Genomic DNA, 17,744 nt, shown 5'->3' on the forward strand with positions numbered 1-17,744 from the left:
TTCTCACTACAATAAGATACTCACAATATGCGGCTTTAGGGGCAGTTGGGAAATAATTCTCTTTAGAATATCTTTTACAAACAAAACTAGAATACTCACATATTTTTTACAACATCAGAGGCAGCACTGTTAGAACTGTTACACTGTTTTTTAGCAGAAAGACCTTTCAAACTATTAAGTAAGAAAAAAGTCGATCCAAGTGACACCCCGCTTGGATGGAAGTGTGCCTCTTAAATTCAGCCGAGGGAGGTCATACTGGTTGGTTGCCAGGCTGTCGGGTCCAACATTTCAGCACTTTACTAAAGACTGAAGGATCTCAGCTACTAATGGGTGGACTGCCATGAAACCTGACGGTCCCCTACAGTGTGAAGTGCCACCAGCAGGTTAATGTTTCACCTTCCCAGTGAAATATTATTTACAGCAATACATCAGTGGAGTTGTGCAAAAAGTGGTACAGACCTCTACAATGTCTGACTGTTAGGAGGTACCACCTCCCTCCATTACTACATGTAGGCCCCTTTGTGTAAAAAGGTAGACATTTAAGACAATATTTTACAATTCCAGTGGCTACCGGGAGAACTGTGGAAGCTAAGTTTGTTTGATTAAAACAAGCGACATATTAAAAGGAAGTTAAGTTTTAAAAGCCATCACCTGTGTACCTTGTGGAAGCCATCTTGTGCCAGAGCCTGAAGAGGAGGCCAGGCTCAGAAGTCACTCCTTTATGTGTTGGATGAGGAGGTGTGGTGTCAAATTTGATTGGACAGTAGATATGTGATGTAATTTTGAAAAAAGTACAAATTCCTTTTTGTTTGTTTTAACTGTTAATATTGATGGCTGATTGTCTATGAACTGAGACATTGTAGTTAAAAGAAGCTTAAGAAAATCATTTATATTTGTTGTTAACCTCATGGATTTACCTGTTCTAGAGCTGTGACCTGATTGGCCAGTTTGAACACTGAAGGCAGGCCCTTCTTCACTCTATATCTACTGGGAAGGAGAAGGAGGAAATGGTCTAATCTGAAGGCACAAAGCAGCACTGAACGGATCTTGTTTAACTAGATTAAGTGTTAGAACGTGTGTGGTTTTCCCCCCAGAGTTTTCTCCTACATCAGTTATCATTTTATTATATTCAGTGACTGAAAAAAACAAGTTTTTTGTTTGTTTGTTTTTAAGTCATACATTATTCCACCACACTTTGACTTAGCTCAGTCAAACATGTTGCTGACTGTTTGTACCGGAATATGTTGGCCGTCATTCTTCATCTGTCAATCTATAAAGGAGTCTGACTGTGAACAAAGGTAAGAAACATTCCATTTACCTTGACTCCTCATATGTTGAATGAACCTGCTTGACCCACTGGTCCCTGTCAAACATTTGTATTGGCCAAAAGTAGGATTGTACTGTCACCAAAATACCAAACCAATTTGAAAGTCAATGCTAGTTAACTCTCCCATCCTGCCCACATAATATTAGATCTCTAATTGGGCAGGAATCGGTTGTGTAAATGGGATGTTTAAGAAGGAATCCAATCTGAGTCGGCTCTTTTGGGTGTAATGTGGCTTCTAATAGGACTGCCAGCTCTTACACAGTGACCATGGCGGCTATTGACACTTTTTTCATGCTCAAATGTCACATTTCTCCTACAGTGAAAACAAATTCTTGGCTGATAATGCCATGGTGTATAAAGAGGACACTGACAGCACAAGGATAGACCAGACTGAGCCGATAGAAGCAGCAGCAGCAGCAAGTTATACAGACCAATCAGGGGAAAGCGAAAAATATCCTCAAATCTATTATACTGTAATTTATTCCCATGCATGCTGCTCAGAGCGATGTCAGTCAACGGCTCCTCTGGCAGCAGCTCGGTGTCTATCGCTCTCCTCTCAGGTTACTATGGAGAGTTGTGAGTTACTATGGTTACGGGGATGCTGGGTGTCTCTGTTGTTCTGAAACTTTATCCTAGTTCTCAGGTGGCTGTTTCTTGACTTAATCTAGAAGTTAAGGGGTGCAAAAATGCAGAAAATTTCTTTTAAATTCTATTTTTTTTGAGGGGAAGGACGCTTAGATCCCATTTTACAACATAGCAGAATGCATATATCTGACTGACATGTCAGGAGAGACTAATGTCATCTTTAATCAAGGCTAGATTGAGCATATCTTTGACAATATCTGTACTGAAGCGAGAAGACACTGATGCAAATTTTCTCTTCTGACTGAGGGTAAATTGGGAATTGCTCCTGTTTTTCTGTTAGCACAAGAAACATATTTAATCACGTTTAAATGGTCTGCATCAAATAATATTACTCATGTCATGTTGAGACACAGAAATGTTTACAGAACTATTATCTAATAATCTAACCATCTTCAAATTAATGTATTTATGCAAACGCCAGTGACCTACAGTGTGACACAGTCTCTCCGACCCAAACAGATAATTTTCAGTATAGGCGTAACAATAATCAAATTGTGCTACTAATGGAAGGAAATAACCTGCAAAGAGCTTAAGAATTCAGGCAACTGTGGCAGCATACCAAGACCTTAATACTTGTTCACCTCATCCGAGTAATCAAACTAATTAAGCAGTGACTAGATGAGACTGTACAGCTCTACTGAAAAAGAGGCAATCCTTGTGCTACAACTCACATGCTTCTCTGACTGGGTTAACCACTGTAGATTAGGCAAAGAGAAAGAAAGCTGTTTCTACACTCTGAAATGAGTTCAAATAAATAGGAAATGTCAAGTTGTCATAACGATTCCCTATGTAGCATCAGTCATGTCACTATGCAAGCATTCGCCTGCATTGGGTGGTTGATAGAGGGGAAATTATAGAGCTTTTTCCAAGACATAGTGACTTAAATGCACAATGGGTCATAAAAAAGAACATGATCCAGTGTTGGCATTCTATAAAGAAAGAGGCAGACAGAAATGTAGAAAATGGAGAAGAGAGAGGACATATCAGATTTCAGAGTGAGGTGCATACAGGATAATGTGAGTAACTGTAAGATCCAGCTTCAGGAAACATGTGGGAGTGGATAAACACATGTCTCAGACGCCTAAGTAGACGATGGTATATGTCCCAGTCATGGATTGTTTCCCAGATCCCTAATTTTGCTTCATTTCCCATTCCATCCTTCAGTAATGAATCACATTCATCATTGCATGGATATGTCTGGAGCTGCATTCACAAAAAAAAAAAAAGGCCAGGAGAGGGGAGACAAAGACAACGGAAGGACAAGTAATTGTCTTTCTCCTCCACACTGACATGCTGGACTAATGAAATGCTTTGACTCCATCATTAGACTCAATAACGGCTTGACATGCAAATCTTCACCTGATAAGTCTCCTGCACATTCTGTCCAAAAATAGATAGTTGTCAGCGCTCGACAATTCACAGAGACACGGACAGACAGGCATCTTCTCTGGAAATAAGTCAGAGTGTTCATCAACCATGCTGTGCTTGGAGGAGCAAGGCTCTGTGCAGCCATTGTCATTGTCACTGCACGCCGAATGTACTTCTGATGCTGCCTCCTCCCTTCCCATCCCCCTGTGGTCCCGAGGACAAGATTCTGCTGTGCTGCACTGTGCCATGCAGTTTCAGCCTGGATTTCCCTACGAGCTTAACAGGGAGTGTAGCCCTTCTCATTGTTTAGCACTTCAAAGGAAACAAGAGAAAAGAGTGGAGTGCAAGAGGGAGCGAGAGAAAGAGGGAAGGAAATGATAGACACAGTGTGAGAAAGGGAAGATGAAAAAGAAAAAGGCAGAGGGAAACCGAGTCGAGGAGTGGGAGGGAAAATATGAGAGAAATAAGAAGGGAGGACATGGACAGTGTTTGAATGTGCAAGAAGTTGCCTTCACAGCATTTAAACTGCCAAGCGCAACATCCAGGATATCTGTTAAATTCTAACAGGACACAGAACACATTTATTAGGTTAGACTACAGCTCACTGCGCGCTGTGGTGGTATGAGTTACTCTGAAAGTACAAGCTAAGTGTCAAATTAAAATAGCTGCTCAGTACTTTCACATTTTTCTTAATATTTTTGCTAAATAACAAAGAGACAGAATTTCCATTTGGCAGTTTGTTTTTGGCAATTGTGCACATAAACAGACAATACAGAAGTGCACTGAATTTTTGTCATGTGGTGGCCATATGGTGTTTTTTCTACCTTCAAAATGGTTTCTCCCCATGGCAGTGTTGTATTCATCACTGCAAGCGCCTTTAAGATTTAGCAATCTCGTCCAAGGGCCAGGAAGTTCCCCTTTCTAAATGACTAGAGTGGTTCATATCGTTGTTTGAGACATTTGAAAAATAAATATGGTTAATGAAAGATTGAAAATGAGAAACTGTTACAGAAAGACTTGACTTCTTGAGAAATATGCATATTTTTCTTTTTGCTGAGAGTTAGATGAGACGATGGATACCACTTTGATATCTGTTTGGAACCAGGAGGCAAATTTTAAAAACATTTTCTGGCAAAGACTCTGCAAGTAGGATGTATTGTTATACAAGACAATTCTGGATAAAATAAGTCAGTGCAATGTGAACAAAATATTATAAGACAGAGTTAAGTTCACTGTATATAGCAATGCAGTAGTGAGCATCTGTTCTTGACAATACACTCCATTACAAAAAAAGAAACACTATGCACTGGGCTTGAACAATATCAACATTATTTGTTCACCTATGATAAGTCTTTGCTGTAAAATTGAAAAGAAAATTTGCTCCGTACATCAATAACAGTGGCACCAGCTTTGTTTAAGCTTCAAACAAATTCAATGTTGTCAGTGATGAAGGGTAGGAAGTCAGCAAGGAGTTTTATACTCTTGATATTGCATCTGCAACCTCTACTGTCTGGTTAGAGCAGGTAAAAGTTTGCATTTTTTAAAATTTTTTATTTAACCATACTGAAATTTGTACATATTTCTGTGTGAATAGGTGTAAATTCAATAATGTCCAATTTCAAAATACATTTATGAGCCAGGTTTAGCCAGAAAGAATTTTGGAACAGTTCCCTTACTTTAGTACAATACATCAAATGTGGCCTGACAGGATGATCAGTGACTTCTTGGAGTGTATGGAGGGTTGTTTACTTTATGTTAAGTTTTATCAAAGTGAGATAACACTGCATGGACCTCTGAACTGGTGTAGTGTTTCCAATTTTCAACAGAGATGCTAGGGAGATGTGTGCCAATTACCAGGGAATCACACTCCTTGGCCTTGCTGTTTAATGCCATGCCAGTGAACCAGAGAGAAAGACCAACAGCCGAGCCTCAACAATGGGGGTTCCAGGCTGCAGCACAGTGAAACAGCTTTTTACTCTCACAGATGATCGAGAGGGCCTAAGAGTTTGCCAATCCATTCAATAGGGCATGTGGTATGCAGACTTGGAGAAGGCTTATGATTGAGGGAGGATGTGGGAAGTGCTTTGGGGGTACAGAATGCAAAAGTCATGTTCACCTGCCACTTGGTACCTATACACTTGGAGTGAGAACTGTGTTTACAGGCTTTGCAGTAAGTCGGACCTCTTCAGGGTGGTCAATAGACTACACCAAGGCTGCATTTTGTCTCCTCATCTAGTCATGATTTTCATGGATAGATTGTAAGACATAAGACAGCATCCAGCATGTGTCCTCTGGCACCATTACAGAATGGCCTTCAGCACTCAGTTGAATAGTTTCAGTGAGATGTGGCTGAAATGTGGATCAGTATCTCCAAATGTGAGGTCATGATTCTTCCCTGGAAAAGGATGGCCTCTTCCATTCAAGTGAAGTGTCTATCACAGATGCAGATGGAGAAGCTCAAATGTCTCAAGATCTTGCTTCCAAGTGGAAAGAGAGACCATGACAACGGCTGAAGGTCGGGTGGAGTTTCTGCAATGATGTGGTTGCTGTAGCTTAGTGAGGGAAATCTCTAAATTTACAAGTCTGTCTACGTCCAACATACAAACAAGTGGCTGAAATGAATTTTCTCCGTGGGGTGACTGGGCTCACCCTCTGAGATCGAGTGAGGACTTTGGAAATCTCTGAGGTGCTCAGAGTAGACCTGATGTTCCTTCAGCTTGAAAGGAGCCAGCTGAGGTAGTTCAGGGACCTAAAAAAGATGCTTTCCTTCTAGGTCTACCATGAACGGCCATCTGGACTGAGACCCCGGGGCCGACCTAGACTTGCTGGAGGGATTATATCTCCCAGCTGTCCTGGAAACAGCTGGGGGTCACATGAGGAGATGGAAGAAGTTGATTGTGACATAGAGGCCTGGGTGACTCTACTCCAACTGTTATTACCGTGAAACTGAATAGTGGTATGGAGAATGAATGAATGAACCTGTACACAAATGCAGCCACCCTGTAAGTAACATAACCCCTGACTCCATGAGACCATTCATTAGCAATGCCAGTCCCAGATGCTAAAAGCACCTCTCTCCTATAATTTTATTCAACATATGACACACACAGCTCGACAGTCCTGGACCTGTGGTGGTAGCCATTAAACTGACATATTCCTTAATATTAACACGTGTCATGGCTGATGTGCTTTAATGGACAGTAAAAGTCATTGAGATACTCTCTAGTGAGAAAACAGCTGCACTCAAACTGCCACTTTAGGAAAAAAAAGTGTGGACGGACTCAGTAAATGAGACACAAGACAGAGAGATAGAAAGAGACGGATCTTTCCATTTAGTCCTGGAAATTACAGCAGATGCCATGAAACCCCATAGACAAAGTGAAAAGACTAATGCAATCTATTGAGCTTTATCTTATCTTTCTCAGCACAGTGATGATCAATGATGGCTGTTTTCCAGAGACCAGAGAACACATTTTAAGCTGAAGGTCTCAGACACTTGCTGCCTTCAAGATTGCATCAAGCCATTCAGTGAGTGCCTATAAAGGGTCAAGGAAACGACTGCATTGGTATTCATTGTTTATCTACAGAGAAGCTTAGCACAGAACTTGAACTTTTGCCTTTTTGATTGCCTGCATCCAGCACACAGATGACCTTTGTGGCATGTGTGTAGAAATGCAGAGAAACAAGGGCAAGTTTTAAACCCAAAGTGACTTGAAAGATTAATGAGTGCTCCGTAGTGCCTCTCTTGGCCCTGTGGGATGTTTATTTTACCTTTGCTGGCTTTTCCCCTCAGGTGCTTCTTGACTGTTAAAGAGGCTGAGAAAGCTCAGGTCTCCCTCCCACCCTTATTTACTCTGATACTTTTGCTGAAGAAAGTTGGCAGGTAGGCATGTTTTTTGTGCTTTTGTAGCCCGGGGCATCCTTTTCTTTTTAGAAGCTTGTGGCATAGCCTGCTATTTGCGCCCCGATTATTCAAATAGTACATCCAGCAGGGAATATATGTTACTCTCTGAAATATCTTAATTTATAGACACTAATGAAGCACGAATGTGGTTGTTTTCAAATGAACCTGCTATTTTGGTTCATGAACAGTAGGTGTACCAGGGTAACATGCAAAAGGGCTGGATGAGGTGGAACATAAACCAAACAGAAGGGAGCAGTGGTAAATAAATTCACTCTTAGCCATTCACAGAACTGTTCTCATCACCCTGAAACAGCTGTGCCAACCACAGGAAAGCATGCCAACAGCTCAACAAATGGAAAGGATCTTCCCCAGTAAATCATATTGTTGTCTGCATGGTGCAGAATGGTGCACAATGTGAACACAAACAAGACAAATCTGCAGCCAGAGGAAAATGGTCTGCAACTAGTAGAATGATAAGAAAGAAAATATTGATGAAGCACCCATCCAGTGCTATTCTGGTTTTAATTCAAATGCATCCCTCATCATAAACTGTCACGGCATATTGTAAAGCGTTGTCAGGTCTGATGTGGGTAATATTTCATAGCATTACTTTGCTAGCATGGTGTCATTTGCACAAAGATAAGCACAGAAGACAGCCATGTGTAATGGCACTGCGGCACGGCGCTTCTCAAATCACAGAGTGCAGATTTATCAACATATGTGTCCCGCTCTCTTTAGATATCTGAAGGGATTTCATGAAGTGAAGGAGAAGAAAATGCTTTTTGTGCAATATCAAGCAGCTGTCGACAACAAGATTTACTCCATGGCTAGGGAGTGATTCATTAAATTATTTTTTTTTTACAATCTAAGAGTTATTCTATCATTGCTGAGCATTTGCTTTGAGTATTTTATTTGGTGTTTTTCATAAAGTACACTAACGTTGCAGTAGCGATGGATGATTAAAAGATCCACTCAATGTGTCCTTCAATTCAAATTAGATCACCTGTTGAAGATATCAACATGACAGCTGGAATTATCACTATAAGCTTTGCTTTACACTGAGTATAATTTAATTATTGGATTGTACTGAATACTCCTTTCATGAACAGATGAATGGTCATTTGAATTGCATGTGGGTCCATTTGAAATGCATAATAAGGAACTATGAATAACCAGAGGACCAAGATTATCAATTACTGGGCAGGGACTCCATTAGTAATTAGCATTGACCTTACTCTGCAGGAAATGAGGAGCTATGACTGTGCCAAAAAAAGCTTAAAATACAATTGTTGCAAGAATTCAGTATGCTATGTTCCCAATTAGAGAATGTCTGACTCACATTGTGTCTTCATAAGAAGACCTTGCGCTGTGTTTGGGTAAACTGTATAATTTTTGATGTCTTTGAGTACTTTACTGTGTAAAATTGAACATACAAGTATTGATGGGTAGAGCTTTTTCTATGAAACCAGTAAGGAAAAGAATTCTTACCACTGATTGCTGAGGCATTGGTGGCCTTTTCAAAGGTGGCCCACATTTTTCTCTGGGTTCTGCAAATGAAAATCGATTACCGGAAAACTATAAACATAAATGGACCACAGCAATTTCTCTTGCACTGTGTTCTACTGTATGAACTTAAGGTCGAAAAGGAAAACATCTATAAGCCAGGGTGACGTGCCCAATTTAGCTGCATAACCTATCATATTGAACAATAAGGTAAGAAACAAAATGGGAACACATTTAGGGGCACACAGGCGGAGAAAATAGCCTGTGTCGGATACCAATAATTTATATTGCATATTTGTCAGGAAGTGAGCTCTCAGTATAATCTTAGGAGAACTCCAGCTCTGCAGCAACCCTGAAAAGGGCTGACATGAGCAGACAGCAAATGAATGTGTTGTCTTTTTCCACTGAAAAATTGACTGATGTGATCTATGATTTACTTTTTAATTTCAGGGCTTGTCATGCTCCAGTTTCTAACGTAAAAAATGAGAAAGAGGGCTTCAGTTAGAACCTGACATCAGCACAAGTCTACATTTCACAGCTAATTTACTTAGATCACTAGGTGTGTATGGCTACTGCACAATCCTGCTGAGTGCAAAAAAATAAAAAATAGAATAAAAAAGAGAGACCTTTTTTCTCTCTCTCCATATTCAGAAATTCATTAACGAGGCCTAAAGCAGTGAGGAACTCTTTTTATATTTTCAGCCTTACAAGTGCAAGACGGCACTTTTAAATGTCATAGTCATATGTTGCTTTGATAAAGGCTGTTTTCAATGGTGTCCTTTCATCACAGTTCAACAAATTGCACCACCGGTAAAACTGCAAGTGATGCTGAGGAAAAGGCTCGTAAACCCAAGAAGACCAGCACAACATCGGAGGTGAAGAAGCGGCAAAGCACAAAAAAAGATCAGCATTTATCCGCAAACCATTTTCAGATCACAAAAAACAACTACTGGGGCAGAGAAGCGGAAAGCCTTCAAGCACAAAGGAACAGATAAACTGACATCCTCCAAACTCCTTAGTGACCTGAACAGAGAAGCTGAACTGGGAGACTGATGCCCTCATCACCCCTGCAGAACCAACACAGGCTGTTGACCTCTGAGAGACACTTTTTAAGGAGGGTCAACACGTAGTTATAGAAAGCCAGAGTTGGCTCAGTTCCCAGCTCGAGTGACACAACCTGCAAGATCCACAAATGCTGCCCCCAGTTTGTTCTGTGGCTGCGGAGAATCCTCAGGGTCTTCTGGAAAAGAGGCAAAGCAACAGTGGTGCACACATGGAGTCTATCCAAAAGAGAAGAACTGAATGAACATCAGCCTATTTGGAATTATCACCCCGCTAGTGTTGAAAGGAAGAATTTCTGAGGTACAATTACATCAACACCTCTGTCTGGAAAGGTTACATTTCAAGGTTACCAGGCTGCTCAGAGCACACAGGAGTCATTGCAGAGCTCCCGAGGGAGGCCAGAGAAAATAAGGCTGACTTTGTGGTTCTGTAGTTGGAGCTTGCTAATACCTATGCAGGTCTCCTGACCAACTTCTCCCAATGGATGCACTAATTTCATCTAACTTTTTATTATTTAGGGGGAAAAGCACACAATTTAGGTGCACCTAAAATTTCTTACTGTGCCTTTTAATAGCACAGTTATGAGTTTAAGTGGTGGATTTCTGCATTGTGTTGTTATAAAGAAGATGAGGCTGCAAATTCCAGCTTCTCTCCAACAGGAAAATAGAACAAAAGAGCTGAGAATGTGCACAGGAAAAATGAATGTGGAGCTGGCAGCAGGGACTAGTGGTGGGTTTATTACTGACTGGTCGATAATTACAGGGGGTGATTGACTTAATGCACCGCATGGTTTTTCTCCAACATGGTAACAAGCATCAACAACGGGCATATCAAACGTGACTAGATAATATTGTGTGACAGCAGGAAACGGCCACAACACTGCAAGTTGCTAAACAAAAGTAAACACCAGAATGCAAGACAGATGAAGTGCATGAATGTCATTAAAACATTCAAAACGATGCAAACTGTAATTCATTATTGTCTCTGAAAATGCTTTTCACAGGGGGTTGGGAAGAGGGAGAGCCATTTCTACTTCATCTTCATCAAGATGGCTCCGACTCTTGAGGACAAAAGGCTGATCGACTCTGGCTGGGTCATCTGGACGAGGATGTGTGATGTTTGAAAGACCAGCAACACCTGATGACTCCAGGTAACCTCACTGATAATGTGCCCTAGCTTAGCATCAGGTAGATGTTTCTGTAAGAATTGTACATGTATAGGCTATTCAGGGTAAATGCCAACCTTCAAAGGAGCACCAACATAAAAGTGTTCTACTTCATTTGTGATCCCTTGATCTGGTAAAATTGTTTGAAGACAAAGGAGGATGTTTATTACTCTCCTAGTCAAAAGAATATGATTTTTGTCTGAAGATTAGGAGAAAGAATATTTTTTTTGTTTGCAATGCATGTTATCTGAAAAAAAAAATAAATAAATCAAATTTACACCATTTTTCAGAGTAAGAAACTGTAAAAACAGAAATAATTATTGCATTTAACTTTTCCAATGGTCTTTGAACTACTTATCTGTGACGTGCTGACTCTAAGCCTAAAATCGTGATGTTTCATTATTCACTTTATTCTACATGTCTCATTTAAAAAAAAAAAAAAAAAAAAAAAAAAAAAAACTCTTTGCATGAAATAGATTCTGGTATAAACAAAAATACAAGCGCTCCTTGTCACATAAGAACAATTCAGGGACTTTTTCACTGAAATGAGCTGAACTGCAGGGACTGGTTACACAGAGCACAGAGGACACAAGTAAGGAACTATATTTTTTTCTTCTTTTTTTGTGATTTATGACATTGGAGCGGTTACACTGAACACAAGACATTTTGGAGTTACTTCTACTTCATTGCTGTGCTGTTTCCGTAGAGGTGCGGGACTTTATATTGCAAAGAATAATGACCCCACAATGTGACAGGAGCAAAAAAGGTTGAAACTGCTTGAGGTTCAGAGGGTTAAATAACCAAATTGTAGGTTAATTAATCAAGACTTTGATTTATGAACGCATAAATCAAACTGACTTCCAACTGCGTATTGCCTTCTGCAGTATACGCAGTTTCTTCTGGCCTGTGTGGTCCTTGTATGACTCTGTGTGCAATCACTTGAGGTTTCGGCTGAGCGCTGGCAGGTTGACAGCCTGTGAGCACGGAAACTGCACTCGCTCCAGATTCACTTCTTTTCCCACCACATCCATCAGCATGGATGCCGTCCAGCAGTTTTTTCTAAATATACACAACAGCCCTGGCAATCATCACAAACTAGAGGCCTTACTTCTAAAAAATTGTTTCAGAAGTATTCATCATCAGGTTTCGTGATAAAGTCGGTAAAAATCAATGCAGGGATGAATCTGTTTGGCTGAATGTAAAGTTAGAAGGACGGGCGCAGCAAAGTTCAGCTCTAACTGGAGTGAAATTCTCAACTTCATGGGGAGCAACATTGTCAAGCAACGATGAGTAAGAGGGAGTGTAATTGGTCATGAAATCATCTCACCTGCAAGACGCTCCAACACTGCTCGGAAAGTGATAACCTTGACGACGGCATGCAAGGTTACCCAGCCATTCGCTCCCCCTCTGCCCTGCCAGCTGAATAAATGCACTGTCAAACTGGAGGAAATATTTGTAAGAGGCCCCTGTTGTGGGTGTTATGAGAACGGTGATTGTGCTTGCCAACTGGCTTTCGGATGCAAATGGCAGTTTTGGCGTATAAATAGCCCTCCAGCATCTGGTTTTATCAGCGTTCTCGGGAGAGTTCATAAGAGAGGTACAAAGTGGTGAAGGATTAGACAAGAGCAGAGCACATTCAGGCAATAGGTTTGATTTGACGTCCTCTCTGATGGATGTTTTCCTCAGAGAAAAAAGTAAGATCAGACTATTTTTAGTTATGTTGTGTACACTTGCAATGGAGAAATTTACAGTTATGTACCAGCTCAATAGTGAACATCATAATCTAAAGTATTCTCACATGTCCTGTCATTCAGAAGAGGCATTTACTGTCACTGCAAAGCAGCAAATTTAGTGTAACTACTATGAACTATATTAATACAGCATGAAGTGATTCCTTCAACCAAGGAGATTCTGTATATTTCTCTATTCGCTGTAGTCCAGTGCAACTTAATACTCTCTGATGCTGCAAGGATCAAAATAATTAAAAAACATGCCAAAATCTGACATTTTAAATATATATATTTTGTTGTTTGAGCTGCTGAAATTAAAGAATGACTGATTAACTAGATGTAACCAGATCGTTTCAAAAAGTGGAACACTAGGACACAAATATTTAGTCATTTTCCCAAACAAATCGCTCAAAAGTTACATAATTTGCTACAGCTTATTGTGCACATGCTTATACTAATTCTGTCCTAAAAGAATGTAGCTCTGAGAAAAGTTTATTGTATATTTAATTGCACAATTTCATAATAATGATTTATTTAGTTTAGTTTTTTCTTCATTTTTGTTCTTTCTTAGTCTCTAGTCTCTTCCCTTTTGCAGGCAAACATTTTAAAGTGTTGTCTTGAATTTACCTGCAAAATAACACTATTAATTTAGAGTGAATCTCTTTCATACCCAGCCTGAGCTCTCAGTCCCTCAGTAAACTTCCTGATTAAGGATCATATCTGAAATACACAAGATGCAGTCGAAGAGGAATTGTCCTGGAAATAAAGCTGATGTTTCACTAAATCCGTTTTTACTGTAATGTGCTTTTAAGTCAGTGCCAAGTCTTGAGGGATACCAATGAATCAGCTCAGTTCTGCTGCTGAATCACTGTAGTGTGCACACACATTGTTAGTTTTATGTGTCTATACAGTTCATGATATAATCCACAATGTCAGCTTTCTGAAATATAATGTCTTCCCCAAAAAGTGCACACATCATTGTAAATTTTCATCAAAGCAACACTGAAATTTGATTACTGTGAGGTACCTGTTTTATGCAGATGAAATCATGTTTTTTTTTTTCTGTATATCTTGTTTTTCCTTTTGTGAAACGACTGAAACAGACTGTTCTGGCAAGCTGCATTTTCAATCCCCGCGGAAGTGTTTATCCTCACATATGGAGAAAAAAATCACTTATTTCACTGAACCAAAAAGTAATTTTGTCTATTGAAAAAAAAATGGCTTACTACCACTCACTGGTGAGGTAATGGGCCTTGACCATGTGCATTTACACGCTGCTGTCAACCAAAAGTGTCATATCACATGCAGCAATAAAAAAAAATGACAAAAAAACCCCACACAATTCCTCATCTTGTGGAGTGTGAAACAAGACACAGAAGCACCGACGTCCAAGGCACATGAAAAGACTATACGCAAAAGGTTAAGGATTTCTGCTAAGCAGAGCAAAGTGCAGAAAAAATAGGACTCTTTTTTTCAGTTTAATTGAGGCTCTCACATTAACTTCAAAGCGACAGAGAAGTAATTCCCACTCTTTGCTGGTGTTCATTTTCCCAAGCTAAAACCTTATCCTCTTCATTAAAGGCACATCCCTCCTCATTCCCTTGAGCCTGTCATGTTCAAACAGTGTTCTCAGCTCCTTGCTAGACTGGATTAATGAAATATTTGATGTAAAATGTCAAAAACAGGGAAAAAACAGCGTGGACTAGGGACCACAGCGGTTATCGCAAGGAAAGAAAAATATAATGAGGTACAGTATTTTTTTATTCTTTTTTTTGGCCTTAACTACAGCCCACGCTATACTGTGGTGCTTAAAAGTTGAAACAGATGGTACCAAGAAGAAACCTTGCGGCAAACCAAACCAATCTTAACAAGTTGAAATGACTTCATGTCCTCAGATTTTGCTTGCTTCATTTTTGTTGTGCTTTTAAATTGGATGATAAAAATTCAGATAAAGAAAAAGTGCAAAATGACTGGTGGTGAGATAGTGCACATGCGATAACAATGCCGTGCAGCATGTTTAAGATGTGAGCAGAGGTCTTTGTTACTGTAGAGTTGAGCCAGCAATAAATGTGCGTGCTAGCATAGCAAAAAACGGAGCAAAAAAACTCTACAAAATGACTACAGTTGACCACCAGCTGTCAGAAAACTGCAACGCATCGACCAATATTGTCATATCATTGCAAAGTAATACATACACAGCAGGAAATATGATCTACTGTCCCCCAGATGCATTATTTGTCCATTTGTTAACCGAAGCCTTACACAATTCCACACCGTCCTGGCCAACACAAGACTTCCTCTCCTGGGAATAAGCATTTAATTATATGTTCCTTTACAGCAGCTGTCTGTACGTATTGTAAGCTAGCCTTTTCGAGCTGAAAGGCCTGCAGTGGACTCTCATTATTCCGTGCCAGTGACATGTACTGTGGTATTTCAGTGTACAAGCTCTTCAGCAAGCATCTGCTGTTACAGAGAGAGAGGTTAATTAGGTGAGGGTGCCTCTAATTGACTGGCTGGACCACTCATGACTCTCTTACCTCTCAATCAACACTATAAGTGGGTCCACAGACAAAGTGATGCAAGAATTTATAGTGAGGCGTTGAAAAAGCTCATTCTCTCATTCAAGTGGTTCAACACAATTTCCAAATGCATAATATTCTAGCACTTTTTTCAGATAATAAAACTCTGGAATGGTTTTTTAGATAATAAGAAAACCTGGGTTATTTATATCTGAATAGCAATATCAAGAAAGTAAAAGTGAACCATAACAGACATATTATACAATTGGAGCCAGTGAATGGGAACTTGACTGCTGGACTGATCAAACTGCACAAATTCGGTTCAATTCAAAATGGGAATATGTAGACAAAATATACAGGAAAACAAAAGAAATGTTAGAGAATTGTTTTCATTATTAATCTGTGAGATGAACTATTCTTATTTTAGGAATACTGGGTCATTCTGCCTAAATTCTCCAAATGCCCCACGCCTGATCATCTTCAGATTGGCTGATATTTAGTCGCCAAGAAACACAGCGGAGTTATGCGACGATCGGCATACATTTGTCTGTTAATCTGTGAATCTGTCTGTCTGTGCGCAACATTACTCAAAAACCGAATAATGGATTTGGATGAAAATTTCAGGAAAGGTCAGAAATGACACATGGAACAGCTCATTAGATTTTGGCATTGCTGCGGCTTATAGTCTGGATCCATGGATTTGTTAAGGATTTCCGTATGATTGTTAGATAGCGGCACAGCATCACTGTAACTATGACAACAAGTGAACGCTATGTCAGCGGCCTGCTGATGAAGATCACATGATTGCAATTCCACTACAAATCCACCACTGCGGTCTTATCGGGACTTATCAGTCGGAAATTATACAACTGAGCAGCTCTGGTGGAATACTGCACTCTGTGAGGGCTTTTCTTGCTTTTCTAAGTGGTAAATATTTATTGAGTGAAACGTAAAACCACATGTTTAAAGTCACTACTACCATTTTTATTTTGAGTTCAATTTAAAAATAGCCGAGGTCATTGCATTTTTTCTATTTGCTCAGTAACTCTTCCAGTTGGGACCACTTGTGGCGTGGTTTCACATACACTGCCTGGCGAAAAAAAAAAAAAAGCTGCACGCTCTAATATTTTGTTGGACTGCCTTTAACTTTGAGTATGGCACTCATTCACTGTGCCATTGTTTCAACACACTTCTGCAATGTCACAGCATTTATTTCTGTCGAGAGATGTATTAATTTTTCACCAAGATCTTGTACTGATGATGGGAGAGTCAGAGACTGCTCAAAGTCTTCTCCAGAACATCCCAAAGATTCTCAATGGGGCTGAGGTCTGGACTTTGTGGAGGACAATCCATGTGTGAAAATGCTGCCTCATGCTCCCTGATCTACTCATGAACAATGTGAGCCCCATGAATCCTGGCATTGTCATCTTGGAATATGTCTGTGCCATCACAGAAAAAAAACTCCACTAATGGAAAGACCTTTTCATTCAGTATATTCAGGTAGTCAGCTGACTTCATTCTTTGGGAACATAGTGTTGCTGAACCTGACCAACCCCAGATCATAACCCTAACCTCCACAGGCTGGTAGGCACTAGCCATGATGAGTGCATCACTTCATCCACCTCTCTTCTTACCCTGATGCCCCCATCACTTTGGAACAGGGTAAATCTGGACTCATCAGATCACATGACTGACTACATTTGTTCCTCGAAGATGATGGTTCACCACTATCCTTCCAGGTTTTAATAATGCATTGGACGGTTCTTAACCTGATTTTAGTAGTTTCAGAAATCTCCTTGGTTGTTTTCTTTGCTTGATGCAGGCCAATAATTTCACCTTTCTGAAACAGATTAACATCCTTTCCATGACCACGGGATATGTCTTCCAACATGGTTGTTTAAGAAATGAGAAGCTACTCTCTGCATCAGGGCGAGTTAAATGAGTTGCTGCCAGCTGAAATGTATTGATTACTGCAGTAATTATCCAACGGAAGACTCCTACTTATTTACTTAGTTAAATCCAGGTGGCGACTTTTTTTGGCCAGGCAGTGTATCATACCTGTGCAATGTATGTTCAAATATTGGCCATAAATGCAAAAAAAATTTACTTTTTCTCATTAAGTATGCTGATGACTGGCACCATACTCTACATTTTAAAGCTTCTATTGGTGCCAGTGGTTGGTGGAATATTGGAATATTAAAATATAAAAAAAAACATGGCCATTTTTCAACCAGATTTGCACCATCATATAACTGGTCTGTATTATTCTATCAAAACAAAGTTGCACCATTGGAGGCGGTATGTGCATATCATGCAAAAAAATTTCAGGACTGTAGCTACATTATTTCTCAACCTCTAGCATTTCAAACATTGATCCACATATTAATGCAAAGAAAACAGTACAAAAATCAACATGACCACACCTTCATTAATAATTTTTAACTAAAAGTAATCTTACCTGTGATCCTAGATTTTACACGTTTTACTTAATAACACACATATGCACAGGCAAAAAAAAACT

General features: G+C 39.9%; 1 protein-coding gene across 3 annotated transcripts in view; it reads right to left on the minus strand.

Annotated features, from left to right (window-relative positions):
• Positions 1-17,744, minus strand: part of LOC111575536 (protocadherin-15-like) — a 207,642-nt gene that overhangs the window by 174,922 nt on the left and 14,976 nt on the right. The gene's annotated exons all lie outside the window — the stretch shown is intronic.

The sequence above is a fragment of the Amphiprion ocellaris genome, chromosome 16 (genome assembly GCF_022539595.1).
Source record: "Amphiprion ocellaris isolate individual 3 ecotype Okinawa chromosome 16, ASM2253959v1, whole genome shotgun sequence".
Taxonomy (NCBI): Eukaryota; Metazoa; Chordata; class Actinopteri; family Pomacentridae; genus Amphiprion; species Amphiprion ocellaris.